The sequence below is a fragment of the Psammomys obesus genome, unplaced genomic scaffold, assembly GCF_907164565.1.
Source record: "Psammomys obesus unplaced genomic scaffold, mPsaObe1.curated_primary_1811, whole genome shotgun sequence".
Lineage (NCBI taxonomy): Eukaryota > Metazoa > Chordata > Mammalia > Rodentia > Muridae > Psammomys > Psammomys obesus.
The window spans coordinates 6,509,958-6,525,486 of record NW_026593286.1 but is presented as its reverse complement, the minus strand read 5'-3'; the positions used below and the strand labels follow the sequence as shown (position 1 = coordinate 6,525,486).

Sequence of the window (15,529 nt, the reverse complement as noted above, 5' to 3'; positions counted from 1 at the left end):
TCTATCTATCTATCTATCTATCTATCTATCTATCTATCTATCTATCTATCATCTATCTATCTATCTATCTATCATCTATCTATCATCTATCTATCCATCTAATCTATCTATCTATCTATCTATCTATCTATCTATCTATCTATCTATCATCTAGCTGTCATCTATCTATCTTATTGATGCAGTTTTGGAAACCTGACCCCATGCTTTTCTCCAGTTATGTGAAGACTGGAGTGATGGTCTCAGAGCCACTTAGGAACCATTGTGCTTTCTTTTCTGCTCTCAAGTATGTAGTTATAGTGCCATCATTTTTAAAGCTTAACTCATTGTCAAAGAGTGACATCAGCCTTTTGAGCTTTAAATAGCCCTTCTGAGAGGCTCGCCAGTTTCTCACCATCAAATCAAAGGGCCTGATGATGGTTGTGCCACCTGCCTCTGTTGATTGTGTTGCCACACTCTGTTGGGCAGTGACAAGAGAAGACTGCCATGTCAAAGCAGGAAATCCAGCTGTCTTTTATCTGCCTTTCTACCATATCACATTATGTAAGCTTGATTGGACCATTTCCTGAGTATTCAAGTCTAAGGGTGTAGTCAGGAAGTCTTCCTAGTGTGAGTTTCTGAAGGACCTTATATATTCTCCATGTACAGCTGAGCCCTTATCTCATCAGGAGCCCTTGGCTGGAGTTAAGTTCGGCTGCAGCAGCCACAAAGGGACTTAGGCCTTGGAAACAGCGAGTGTATTCACTGGTTCCAAAGAAAGAATATTCTAAAATGGTAATCGTGTGTTATGTAACTTTCAAAGTGAACTTGAATAGAGTCCTATTTAGATGAAAATTATGATTTGTCTACATTTGTAATATAGGCATTCAACTCATATTTCCTAAACCAAGCCTTCAACATTCTTTGTGAAAAGATAAAATTTACTCAAGAAATAAAGCCCGAGAGCTTTCCGTAATGAAGTTCTCAGATGGCGTCTGTTGCCCGGAGGGTGAGGCTGCAGCTGTTGAGCTGTTGGTGGTCCCCTGCCGTTTTGTTCTGGCTATCAGTTACTGATCTTTAGGAACTGAGGTCACTGTTTTCCTGTCTGCACATGATGTGCTGCAGTGGCCTAGGTTTCCCCCTCATCTTTGCCAGGCTGTGACAAGGAGCATGGGGCAGTTGCCGTGGGTGGGGTAAGATGGTCAGCTGCCACACAAACAAAGCCTACAGAACAAATGAGCTAAGGTGGCTTCCTCCTGAATGACTTCCCTGTGCTTGCACTTTTCCCTGCCCAGTCTTGAGCTTCTTTTGCCCGTGAAATGGTTAGCAATTATTCAAGTCCAAAGTTCGGTTTCTCTTTGGTGGATAAGTTTAGTTCAGCAGACAGCCTTAAGTATGTATAAAGTGCTGTACCATGCGGGAAGCTCTGGTGAACAAGCTAGATCAGTTCTGGAAACTATGACTAATAGACTTTAATATATATAACAAAGAGATAACCTGATTCTAAGAAATGGAATCCCACCTACACTAAATCAAGTGGAGATTACTGTAAGAAACTGGTGGTTCTCCTAAAACCCAGGGCATGAAACAGGAGGAAGAATTATGAAAAACTCATAACTAACAAGGCAGCAAATGTATTGTCTTTCTCTCAATCACCCTGATAAGACCTGCACCCTTCTGCTTGTGAGCCAAGCTCCTCTGCACCACCTGCACAGCAGCATACACCGCCAGTCTATGGGATATATACTCAAGTCTGGATCACAGGACAGAATTCATGGGGCAGATAGTTGCATCGACCAAGTTTGTGACAGATATTTTTCTAGGTAGTAGCTTGAAGTGGATGTGGGATCTAGGCTTCCATGGCCATTTGCCCTGTGTACAGGATTGTGAACCTATCTTTCGGGGAGGGAGCATGAAGAAATCAGAAGAAGTGAATGTCCTGTCTTTTTGAGCTCCCACTGTAGTCCAAAACAGAATGTTTAAGTTTGTCCACAGAAAGAAAATTATTTTATGAGATTTTGGAGGGGCTAGACAAAAGGGGAGCTCTAGGATCGTTTTCTGGGAGACAGAAAACTCTTGGCTAATAGACCTTCCGGACTGAGAATCTAGAGTAGATAGAAAGGCACATGAGGAACAGCTAGAGCTATTACAGGCTGTTTGAGAAGCCAGAGGGCATGGGAGAACCTGAAACAGGAGAGCTGTTCAGGAGACAAGAGGAAAGAAAAGATTTGGGGAAAAACAAAGAAGGTCAATTCTGCATGACGGAAAAGGGAGATGAATCTCAGATGAACTTCCAGACCTCAGACGTGGGTGAGAGGGTAGATGCTGCTGGTGGATAGCTACAGTGTAGTGAGAGCAGCCTTGCTTCCACCGTAGCCTTCGCGGATCCCTCGTTCCCTGCTCTTTCCTTAGATGACTGTGTCCGCTCATGGCACCAAGGTTTTGTAACTGTACTTCCTAGCAGTGACTCAACTCCTGCTGAAACATTCAGCTTTTAAACTCAACTCAGCCACACCAAAAGCCTTACCCGACTCCTAGGCCTCCTTCTGGGTATTCTCATACTTTCTAATAATTTAGCTACCAAAGCTCAGATACTGTTTGGACTGTAGTTGCTTATTTGATATTTTACTTGGCTGTGAGCTTATTTTGACCAAAGATGCCCCTGAGGATAAAGATGGTCAGATGACTAGGTAGAAATGAAGGGACCCTCAGGTCTGTAGCTAGGTTGACTAGGAGTTGAATTTGAACGGAAAATAATAACATCTAAAGTCTTGTGATGTCAAGATCAATGTTTGGTAACAGCATATGACAAGTATACTCATCAGGTGGAGGATGTCAGTGTTAGGATTAAAAAGAACATGAACATTTATAGAATATGTGACTTCAGTGACTTTGGGAGGGTCCATAAGGAAGCCATTGGTCTTGGCTCCCATGTGCTGTAGTTGTCTCTCTGGCATCGCCTGTGCACTTTGGCACCTCATTTTAAAGGAGGCTCAGAGGCCTCTACAGTTTGGAGACCCATGGTCTTCAGAGTTATTTTTTGTCCTGATGTTGGAATTGTCATGAGTCGTCTCACTTGACTTCTCTTTACAACACATTTACCACCTTTAGTGAATTATTAGGCTTGTAATTCTGTCAAAACCCCAAAGGTAGTCTTAGTGAGCCCTTGCTGGCATTTAGGGACCACTGCTTTTTGTCATAAATCACAGCATACTTAGTACTTTTAATGTTTAGTGGCCGACTCTTGTCCAGAATAACCAAAGAGCCACATTGGCTTCCTCTCTGGAATGATTTGCAATTATATAATGAGATTTACAGTTTTAGGAACTCCTCAACTCTCTTAAATCATCATTCCCTTTTGAAGCTCTCACAGAGGCAGTCATGCTGGTATTTCTTAGACCTTTGTGAAATCTACCACCAAAACTCTAAAGATCACTGCCTCAGCCTCATCTCTTCTATGAATTTATGGGCACAAAGATCTCATGGCCACTTCCTGCTAGATATGTTGTGGTTTCTTTTTGAATAAGGTAAGGATAAATCTGGAAGGAAATGGGAGAGTTTTACAGTAGCTGCTGTGAGAAGCAAATGGTAGTTTCTGGCAACACTGAAGGCTGAGGATATAGTACAGGAACTGGTCTAGAGCAAACTGACATATATCTTAGATTATTTAACAAATTTTGGGGACTTGGAGGGGAACTGAATAGGTCATGTCAGGTTTAGCAAAGATGAGACTTATAGTTGAACTTGGGGCTATCTGGGGCTAACTCAAGGCTATTGGAATGACGTAGAGAATAAGTTGCAGTATTGCTGGTTTCAGTGAGGGTAGCAAAGTCCACTGAAGCCAATGGCTATACAACATGGAAGCAACCAAAGAGGAGAGAAGTTCTGATTGCTGTGGTGTGTGGTGGACAAGAGGGTTGAGTGAGGTCAGCTTAAATATCTTTATCTCCTAGCTCTGCACTTAAAGGGCCAGTCCTCTGATAGTCAAACTTGCTGTAGAGACCAGGCTGGCCTCAAACTCAAAGGGATCCACCTGCCTCTGCCTCCTGAGAGCTGGAATCAAAGCTGTGAGTCACTGCACCGGGCTTCTGTTTGGTTTTGAAGATACTGGATTTCTTTAGGGTAGATATAAACTGATGAAGTGCCTAACATTATTTTATGTGGCTTGTTTAATTGTAGCAGAAGATGGTGACCAGGACTCTCTATAAAGCCAAATAGAGGAAGTAATGCAATGGAGGCATTGTTTACAAGACTAGTAAACAGAAAAACAACTTTCTGCAGTCACCCCCCTGTACAAAATGAGTATTTCACTTTCCCAACAGCACATTTTTTTTTTTATTTAAATAATCTTCTAAGGGAGTGGCCAAGTTATATGAAGCAGTGAGATTTTTATAAGTCCTTTATTGAGTCGTCGTTGTACTTGGGTAAGAGCCAACAAAACAAAACAAAACAGAACAGAAAACCACAAAACAAAAACAAACAAACCAAAAAATCAAATCAGGCTGAGGAGGGGGCTCCCTTTTGTGTGACTGTTGGGCTCCACCTGGTGGCCTGAAAGGATCAGCTTTGGGAAAAAACTCAATCTTGAGAATGGCCCTGTTACAGGCCTTTGTTACTAAGTGTTGCCTGTAGTTGGTATACAGAAGCAGGAGACCCCAAATGCCTCCATGCTGCAGCACCCTCACCTCCAGGAATAGAAACAGTGGCTGGAAAGATTATGGAAATGCTGCTGCATAGACGACTCCGAGCTGCTACCTGTGCTGGAGTCCCCTGCGTCTCTCTGTTCTAAGGTAGACAGGGCCGGTCATGGCCAAGGAAGAAGCGTCCCAGAGGTGAGCACTGTCGCTACTGTTTCTTCTTACACAAGGAAAAACAAGAGTCAGAAGCCAAGTAACCCCTAGCAGAGTTCAGCTCAAGATCTAAAGACGTGTTAGTTTGTCTGTGACTTGGGTTGCAAATTTAACTTGTGGTCATTTTGTATCAAAAGGTCAATTATGTAGCACCTGAAAATTTTCAATTGTAAGAATCCTCTGGGTTCTGCTATAGCACAGACAATGTTAACTTTTTAAAAATTTTTTTAAAATTTTTTTTGCATTTTGATTTTTTTTCTTCTCAGATATTGGTTTTGATGAACCCACGTTGTTGTTTTATTTTAATGACTGATCTGCGTGAGGCCGCAGCCAAGCCACTATGTACAGACATGAGGGAGTCTTCATTTCTTGCTCTCCTCCTCCGTGGGTAGAATCTTGATGATCTCCCTTTGGCCTGGAGGTGCTTCTCCCAGCGCTTCTGTGCTTCCTTGGTCTTAGACTTGCCAGCCTCAGCCAGGAGTTCCTTGAGGGCCTTGTCTGCCTTCAGCTTCTGGATGTGCTCCATGAGAATCCGCTTGTTTTTGAATATGTTCCCTTTGACCTTCAAGTACAGCCTGTGATATACATGTCGGCCAGTCTTCTTAGATTCACGGTATCTCCTGAGGCATCTGAGTGTTGGCAGTACCCTTCTGCTCCCTATGCCCATATCCCTGTCCTTCCATCAGGCCAAGGTGATTTTCGGCCTCAAGCCCGAGAATGGACCGTCACAGGCTTCTGGATGGTCATCCCATCTTTGATCAGCTTCCTGATTTGCTGACAGGAGTTGGCATTGGCAGTTTTGTTGGTCTCAATGGGGTCCAACCAGACCTTCTTTTTCCCACATTGGAGGACACTAGAGTCAAGCCTCTTCTGTATTCTGAGCATACTCATGGCTGTGGATGCCGAACCCAAGTTTTTTAATGAAGGAAAAAAAAGTCTCCGTAAAAAAAGAATGTCTGCCAAAGTCACCATCTCCACTACAGTTCTTAATGCACCTGCTTAAAATATATGGGCGTGGACTTTGGCTAGCGTCTGCCTTCCCACACACTGAGCCTGCATTCAACCTCTAGCTACTCCCTTTGTAACAACATTGATTCACACTTTTGCTTCAAGGCCTTCCCTAAAATTATTATTGCTAAACCACATTTCCTGTGCCAGGCATGGAGGCAAGAAGATCAGGAATTCAAGGCCCATTGTCAACTACATATTTAGTTTGTGGTCAGCCTGGTCTTCATGAGCCTCTATCTCAAACAAAAGAAAAATCAAAACAAAACAACAACAACGAAAACTTACTTTCCACCCATTTGTGTATGTTTTCACTGTTAAAACATTTTCCCTGATATCCCCAATCCTTATGTGCTTCCTTTTGCTGTGTCATAGTACTGATCTAGAAGAAAAGGTAACTTACCTTCTACTCCTGATTATGGAAAACAGTATGAACAATATGCAACCATAAGCATGTTGTGTTTGCCACACTTTGCCTGGCAGCCAGGCTTTGTATGGTCACTGATGTTCTGGGCCCCTAGATCAGTGTTTGTTCTCCACTTGTGGCTTCTCAAGGCTGTGATACCATTTTATCTCCATGGAGTTTACATGGGCATGGGTCATTATGCATAGGAGTATTTATTTAAGGGCAGTGATGATAAGTCTGATTGCAAGATGTGTGACCTGTGCATAGTCTAGCTTTAAGGCTGCCATTCAAAGAGTGCTTAAAAGGGAAAAAGAAGACAAGCTACTGAGGACACTAATATTGGGAGTGTTTTACCAGTACAAATAAAAAATAAAAACGCATTTTACTTTAGGTAAACAGGCCGATTTGAAGGGCTGTCTCTGTTACAGCCTTTTCTGTCTGTAGCTGGTCCCTTTCCTTACTAACGTTGTCATTTCCTTTTCACATGGAGCAGTCAATCTGGTGTTTCTCAGAGCTCCGCCAGCTGGAAGGCGCTTGACTACACTACCTGTGCTATCTGTGGGGAGCTCTGGTGGGTGGAAAGGATTCATGGTGATGACCATGATGAATAAATTCACTACCGAGGAAATGTTTCTTCCTTATAACTATTACCACAACATCAAAATTCAAATGTATTTTTTTCACTCTTATTTTCGAAATATATGCACATTAAGTAATGACCAATAAAATGATTTAAATATATACCACTGACAATGGAAATTTTCTAAAATCTCACCCCAATATTTCATTATTAAGGGTTTGATATATATTTAATAAGATATTATTTAATTGATAAGATTATCATAGAAATGTTTGTTATTTGGTGGCTGGTGAGGTGGCACACACAAACCTGGTGATCTTCATTCAATCCCCAGAGCCTATGTAAATGTGGAAGTAGAGAACCACCTCCACAAAATTGCCTCTTCTGACCATTAACACCCTTTTCATGTTCTTGACTGTTTCAGGGTATCCCATGTAGCGGTTCATTGTCATGCCACTGTGACTGTGACTGGGCAGTCCTCTCGTACTTGAGACTTTTGCAGAGCACTGGTCGTTGAGTTTGTAGAATGCTTCTCCTTTTGGGTTTGTCTGATGCTATGGCTGGAACATATACCATCCCTTTTTTTTTTTTTTAAAGCTCTTTGCGACTTCTTCACACTGATTTTTGTGGTCACTGTACCAGTTTACAGTACCACCAACAGTGAAAGGGTGTTTTCTTTTGTCTACATTCTCATCAGCATTTGTTATTGGCTGTTTTCTTGATTTTAGATGTTCTGACTGGGGTAAAATGAAATTCCAAAGTAGTTTGCATTTCCCAAATTGCTAAGGATGTTGGATATTTGTAAAGATGTTTCTCAGTCATTTATATTTCTTTTTTGGGAATATCATTCAGATGCATGACTCACTTTTAATTGGGTTATTTGTTTTCTTGACTCTTTGTTGTTTTTTTTTCCTCTTTCTGTGCTAATCTGCGTATGTGCACTTTATTGTAATTATTCGTTTTTTTCCTTTTTTAAATATAATTTTTTATTTATTACAATTTATTCACTTTGTATCCTAGCTGTAGCCGAACCCTCATCCCCTCCCAATCCCACCCTCTCTCCCTCCCTCATCCCCTCCAATGGCCCTTCCCCAGTCCACTAATAGGGGAGGTGTTTTTGTTTTTGTTTTTGTTTTAATTCTTTGTGTATTTTGGATACTAATTCTCTATCATAAGTGTAATTGGCAAAGATCTCTCCCACTCTGTCGGCTTACTCTTCATTTGTTTTTTTCCTTTGTTACACAGAGGCTTATTGGTTTTACGGGGAAGATCCCATTTGATAATTGTTGGCCTTCATTCCTGAGTAAATGAAATTCTGTTCAGGAAGTCCCTTCCCACACTTGTATCTCGTAGGGAACTGCCTATGTTTTTTTTTTTTTTTTTTTTTTCCTGCAGTTTCAGCATTTCAGGTTTCATGCTGAAGTCTTTGATCCATTTAGAGTTGATTTATTTTGGGGGGGAAGTGCAGGGTAATAGATAGGGGTCTAATTTAATTCTTGTGGACATCCGGTTTTCTCAGGAAATGCTGCTGTATCTCTTGTTTATATTTTTGGCCTCTGTCAACTATGAGATGACTGTAATTGTGTTCTGATGTTTGGGTCTTCTATCTTGTTCCATTGATTTACATGTCTGTATTAATGCCAGTATCATGCTATTTTTATTACTGTAGCTCTGTAATAAAGCTTGAACTTTAGTGTGCTAATCCCTCTAGCATTGTTCTTTTTGCTCTGCTGTCCTTGGTCTCTTGTGGTCCCATATGAATTTTAGGCCATTTTTTTTTCTATTTCTGTGAATAACGTCATAGCAATTGTGATTGATTGTGATTGCATTGAGCCTGTAAGTTGCCTTTTTTAGGATGGCCATTTTCACAATACTAATTGTACTAGTCCGTGTATTTCAGGGGTGGGGGTGGGTCTTTCCATTCTCTAGTGTCTTCCTCACTCTCTTTCTTCAGAGATTTAAAAAGTTTTCATTGTCTGTCCTGTTTGTCCTTCTGAATGAGGTTTTGGCCTCTTCCCTAAGGTCCTTGTTGTTTACCTTCTTTAGAACTATAGATTTTAATATGTTTATTCTACATTATATGGTTAATATACACTTAGAAGTGAGTATATGCCATATGTGTCTTTCTGCTTCTGGGATACCTCACTCAGGATGATCTTTTCTAGTTTCATCCATTTGCCTGCAAATTTCATGCTTTCCTTGTTTTTAACTGCTGAGTAGTATTCTGTTGTGTAAATGTGCCACAATTCTGTATCCATTCTTCCATTGAGGGACATGTAGGTTGTTTCTAGATTCTGGTTATTATGAATAAAGCTGCTATGAACATAGTTGAGCAAATGTCCTTGTTGTATGGTTGAGTATCATTCAGATATATGCCCAGGAGTGGTATAGCTGGATCTTGAGGTAATTCCTTAGGTATTAGGAATTAGGTAGTCCTAATTTTCTGAGAAAGCGCCAGATTGATTGCCAAAGTGCTTGTACAAGGTTACATTCCCACCAGTAATGAAGGAGGGTTTCCCCTTCTCTACAGCCCCTCCAAGCATGTGTCATCCCTTGAGTTTTTGATCTTAGCCATTATGATGGGAGTGAGGTGGAATCTCAGGGTCATTTTGATTTGCGTTTCCCAGATGATTAAGGATGTAAGAGAAGACAGGGAACAGGACAGGAGCTTACCATAGAGGGCCTCTGAAAGACTCTACCCATCAGGGTATCGAAGGAGATGCTGATTCTCTTGTCTTATTGCTCTAAGTAATGCTACAAGTACTGTTGAATAGGAGTAGGCAACTATGTTGCCCTATGCGGACATAGGGCAGTCCTGTCTTGTTCCTGATTATGATAGGACTGCTTCAAGTTGTTGTTGTTGTTGTTTTATCATTTAGGATGATGCTGGGATAGGTTTGTCATATATAGCTTTTATTATGATGAGGTGTATTTCCTCTAGTCCTAGTCTCTTCTGAACTTTTAGCATGAAGGTGTGTTGGATTTTGTCAAAGACCTTTTTTACATTGAGGTTGTCAAAGATCTTTTCTTGTTGAGATATTTATGTAGTTTTTGTCTTCAAGTTCATTTATGTGACTTATTGCATTTATTAACTTATTACCAAAAAAACAAAACCTGTGCACTATACTTGTGTAAGGCCCAGAGATAGCAGCACAGGCTGACTGGTTGGGGGAAGATATGGGCTGTAGTTTTCCTAGGGCAAAAGTTCCCAATATTTAAGTAGTGAAACAAGGAATAGGAAAAGGGGAAAGGGGACTTAAAATAATAATGGAAAGGAAATGTGTTGGGTAGAGGTACGAAAAGCAGTAGAAAAATACTGATATTAGATTCAGAGAATGGAAGGGCAGGTGCAACAGGATGCTAGTTGTATTAGACCAATGAAACTTAAAGTTCAAAAATATTTTAAAATTAATTAAATTAAATTGTTTAAGTTAGAGGTTAAAAGAAACAAAATGAACAATAAAATAATATAGAAGGTATGTTCTCAGTCATTGTTGGTCCTAGTTGGGCAGGACCCTATGTTTGCTATTATTGGAAATTTAAAATCTACTTTTTATGGTACTGGCAATTTGCTGTTTTGATGAACTGAATTAAAAACGAAAGCAGTCTTAGATTTACAGTTGTAAATTTGTCATTGGGCTAGAAAGATGATTTAGCCTCAGTTCCCAGCACCCACACCGGGAAACCCCAGTCACCTGAAACTTCACTTCCAGGGGATCCCACTCTCTCATGGCCTCCGTGAGCTCACAAGCACCTGTAACTCCAGCTCCAGGAAAGTACACAGAAAGCAATACCATTTGAACTGCAGTACATTTACAGGAAAGTTATTTTTATGGTTCTGAAATTTACAGTGAAACTAAAATGTCAAAACAAACATTTTTGTAAGATTAAATACACAGCCTGCCAGTCAGTTCCTTGGTAGAACCCTGTCCAGGGAATTCTAGTGCTTAGGAGAGATCAGCTCTTCCGTGTAAGCAGATAGAAGGGAGTCTTTCAGGGGCACCTAAGGACCCTTTTCAATGGCATGAGCTTTCACCATGCTGACCCATTAGATTTTTATCTTGGGCAAACTCTTCAGTCTGTGCAGCTATCAGATATATCTCCAGTGGAAATCCATAATAAATTTATTTAAATGAGGCACTTGAGAAACGTTCTTGCAACTTAGTAAAATAAATGTTAATTACTATTAAGAGGAACTTGGAGATGTTGATTACATTTGGAAGACATAACTAAAATATGATTTTTGTCTTTATAAGCCATGTTGTAATTTCATAAAAAAATTAAGATTGTTTGACTTCAGTATATAACCTGGTGAATTTTGTTGCCAAACCAGAAAGCACAAGATGGGAAAAAGAAATGTTTTTCTATTTAATTTTAGTAACAGCCCAGTAACTGATGAGACTTATGTGACAGTTTATGGCGTTGGGTCTGTCACCAAACTTACTGACTGTTAGCATCTTCTTCCTTAACATAAATGGTTCAATAATCCAAGCTGCTCATCCCTGTGGAGGACTGCCTCCATCTCCTAGTAGGTCTCTGTTTTATCACCTGGTAGGTTTTCGGTAGGTGTTTAAGATAGCCTTGTTTTCTTGAGATCTTGAGTTTGGAAAATTTCATTTCTGAATTTGAATGACCGTTAGAGAATATGTTTTTCTGGTGATTTTTCTATGTTATTTCTTCCTTAGATGTGACCTAGCTTGTCTGAAACTCCATTTCCTTTTATTTCAGGAACATTGTCTTAGTAATTTGTTGAAAATGGTTTCTAGTCCTCCTATCAGAACCTACCTTCAGCTATGCCAGTGTTAGGATCCCTTTGATCTGATCTGTGTAGTAGTTACTTGTCTCATTGTTAGGACAAAACAACAACAAAACAAAACAAAAAACCTGACAAAAGCAGTGTTGGTCAGGTTAATTTTGGCTCACACTTTAAGGGCACCACCCATCGTCGTGAGCAGGGGGTGGCAGATGACATTATGCCCACAATCAGTGATCAAAAGTGATTTTGACTTGATTTTGTGAAGTTTTATCTCTGTGATCCTTGTCGTTTATAGTGCCACTTTCCCTCTAGTGGCTGCTAGCAGGATCTTTGTTTCTCTGGTAGTTTTATCAGTTTTTTTCCACTTATTTCTGAAGTTCCAAACTCTAAAGCCTTTGAGACTGATGTACTTGACCTGCTGTTTCAAGCGCTTGACTCCTAGAGCTCATATATTCATTCGCTGTTGTTCCCTTGTATTCATTTTTGGTCATGACTGTCATTTTGTGACTGTTTGCTTCTTCCATGCTTTCCTTTCATCCTTCCTTGCTCACAGTCAGTATGGTTTTTTAATTGAACACACTCTATAGTTAAACCTATAATATTTATATATGAGTCACTTGTTGGCAAATGATGCATTCCAGGACTCCTGATAGATGCCTGAAACCATAGATGGCACTGAACCCTACATACACTATGGGTTTGTCTATATGTGTGAACTTATGATAAGGCTTAATTTATTAATTAGACACAGCAAGCAAGAGATTTGCAGCAGTAACTGACAGAATGGACTAATCATAGAATATACTGTAATAAAGGTGCCAGAACCACTGCTCTTACACTGTGCAGACATTATTAAGGAAAATAAATACTTGACTACATGCACCATGATGCCTCAGAGTTGAGCTGGTAACAAGGTTGGCTGCAGGTGACTACTGACTAGGCCGTAAGTGCAGAGTAAATAGGCTGCACAAAAGAATAGTGCATGCCCTGTATCAGACCTACAGCTAGCAGGTCTGTTACCAGAATAGCATGTGCCGTAAAATTTATGGATTATTTCTAGATTTTCCATCTAGTAACTCTTAACCATGGGTGACTGTGGGCAAGTTACCACCTTAGAAAATTAAACCATGGACAGGGCACTATTTTAATAATCCTTCAAAAGCTAAATCTTAGAAAGTGCCATTTGTTCAGATTCTTATATTTCAGATATTCTTATATCTCAGATTTTTCTACCTTCCGAGGATGAGATTAGGATGCTTTTTGTGGTCTAGATCCACTGTGCCTGCACTGGCACCAAAAGACCCACACATACAAGAATGCATTTCTTTTTATGTAGGTATAGTTCTTTCAAACTTTTCTATGCCTCATTATTTATAATTCTCCCAACCATTATGTAGTGATCTCATCAAGAAATAGTTAATTATTTAGTGTCACTTAAACACTATCTTGAGTTTGAAGCCAACCTGGGCTACAGAATAGCATCCTGTCTAAAGAAAAAAGAAAGAGAGAAAGAAAGAAAGAAAGAAAGAAAGAAAGAAAGAAAGAAAGAAAGAAAGAAAGAAAGAAAGGAAAGAAAGGAAAGAAAGAAAGAGAAAGAAAGAAAGGAGTTTTATACCTCAACATCATATGTATGCAATGTCTTTACATTATTCCAACCACTTTTACTTCTGAGGCAGCTCTCAGCTGCCTTAAATTATAAATGAAGAAGTCAGTAGTATGCTTTATGCCTGTTTATGTCAGTCAGGGTTCTTGTGCTCTCCATTTCAAAATAAAAAGAATTATTGTATCCTTAGTCATAGTCATAAAAGAGCATCACGCTGGAGGTAATATTAAGCCAACCTCAAGAAAAAGGTATCATGTTTTCTTTTTTTGTTATTCCTAGATTTTATATAGATATATAAATCATATATGCATATATGACTTGAAAAAACAAAATAAATAAAAGTAAGCATTATAAGGACAAGAATAATTTTTTTGTAACTAAAGTTTTAGTTGTTGTTTTTTTCCCCAATACTGGGTGCCAAGCTCAAGACCTTGTGCATGTTCACAAACGTTCTACCACTAGACTGCATTCCCAACTACAGGCATGTCTTCAGGGTGACACGGAGCAGCCCAGCACTCTTTCCCCGCATCCTGGGTTAGCAGATCTTGTTCGCTGGTTCTAGAATACCAATATAGGACACTATTATTTCCGCAGTCTGCTGAGGGCATTCTCCTGATTTTACCCCTCTAGTCAGTGGATTCTTAAGATTTGCTTCTTTCAAAAAGCCAGTGTTGTGTGAGATAATATCTGGTCACATAGAACCTTATAAAGTATTCTGAAAATGTATACATTATAGTATTTATATCACTATGGTAGGTAGAGCAAATGAAGATGGCAGTAAAAAACCCAGACTTAGAGTTTCCAGATTGGTGGAGAGAGGTCTCTCTATCATAAGGAGCTCAGTAAACACAATCTACTGTCATATGTCTCTTGGTTTCATTCTCTGTCATAGTTGGCTTTGGCTGGCTTTTGGCACACTGGTGTCCTATAAGGATGACAGCCAAATCAGCACCAATGAGAAACTATTATTGTGGAGTTAATTTTCTGCTGCTGTCTTCTTTGCTCTTACAGCCCACTGGGGGGAAGCAGTGACGTGATTGGAGAAGGAGATCACTGACCTGTGCAGCCTTCACATAGAATTGCTTTGCTGAAATCTCTCTTGCAGGGTGCATTATTTACTTTTCTCACAAGAAACAGCTCAAGGGTTTATTTTGGCTCACAGTTCAAGAGGATACAGCTCACCATGGTAACAGAGTGCATGGTTACCATGGTAACCAGAGGCAGCTGGCCATATTGCATCTGCTGTCAGAAAACACAAAGATAAATGCTGGTACCCAGCTCACTTTTTCCTTTTTATTAAATCCAGGACCCTAACCCATGGGATTGTGTCACTCACTTCAGGATAGGACACCTCTCCCTCTTAGTTTAACGTTTCAGAGAGCATACTCAGACAAACCTAGAAGTATGTTTCCATGATGACTTTAAATTCAGCCAAGTTGACAGTGAAGACCAGTCACATACTCTGCCAGGCTCATTTCAATAGACTTCTTTTATTCATGCATCACTTGTCTAGATATCTTTGTTACCAGTCCTTTCAGGTCCCTATCCATTTAGTTAAACTCGTAGCTACTATCAAGCCTTCTTTCCTCAACCACAGTGGACTACAGATACATTAGAAAGTTTCTGCTACACTGCCTTTCAGAGACCATACCTTCAAAGGCATAGGCTACTATCATCGTCCTCTTACTATGAGTCCTGAGTGTAGAGCCCGTGGGAGCTCGACAATGAGCTTTTCTTTCATCTTCCTGCATACCTTTTCTGTGTCTGGTCCATTTCTTTAACTTACTCTTTCTTGAAAGTGCCCTAACTTTTTACTTAAGAGACTTAATAGTACTCTAAATACAATGATGTGATTTACCAACTTTTGAACTTTTTTTCTGTAAGAAATTTAAGGCCCTTTTTAATGGAAGGTCTTTGATGCTGTTCTGCTCTAGAGTAAAGAATCCAGAGATTGGGCTTATTACTCCGTGTCTATCCACTCTCTGGTTCTCCTAGCCTGTTTTTGTGAGTCCCTCTATATCTTTCCAGTAAACCTCTTCCAACCAAAGTTTGTTTCTTGTGCTTGTAATCAAGAACCCAAACACTTGGACATTGTTATTAGAGAGCTGGAGAGATGACTCAGTTGTTAAGAGCACTGGATGTTCTTCCTGAGGACTCGGGTTTGATTCTTAGCACCCACATGACAGTTCACAACCATTGGCAACTCTCATTCCAGGGGATCCAAAGTCCTGTTCTGATCTCTGTAGGTACCAGGCACATTAGCAGGGCACACACATTTATGTAGGCAAAACAGCCCTACACATAATACACACACACACACACACACACACACACACACACACACACACACACA

At 40.1% G+C, this 15,529-nt stretch overlaps 1 protein-coding gene and 1 pseudogene across 4 annotated transcripts in view; one reads left to right on the top strand and one right to left on the bottom strand.

Annotated features, from left to right (window-relative positions):
• The window catches only part of Dis3l2 (DIS3 like 3'-5' exoribonuclease 2), a 320,053-nt gene that overhangs the window by 135,624 nt on the left and 168,900 nt on the right, over window positions 1-15,529 (top strand). The gene's annotated exons all lie outside the window — the stretch shown is intronic.
• Window positions 5,189-5,717, bottom strand: LOC129683730 (60S ribosomal protein L19-like; annotated as a pseudogene).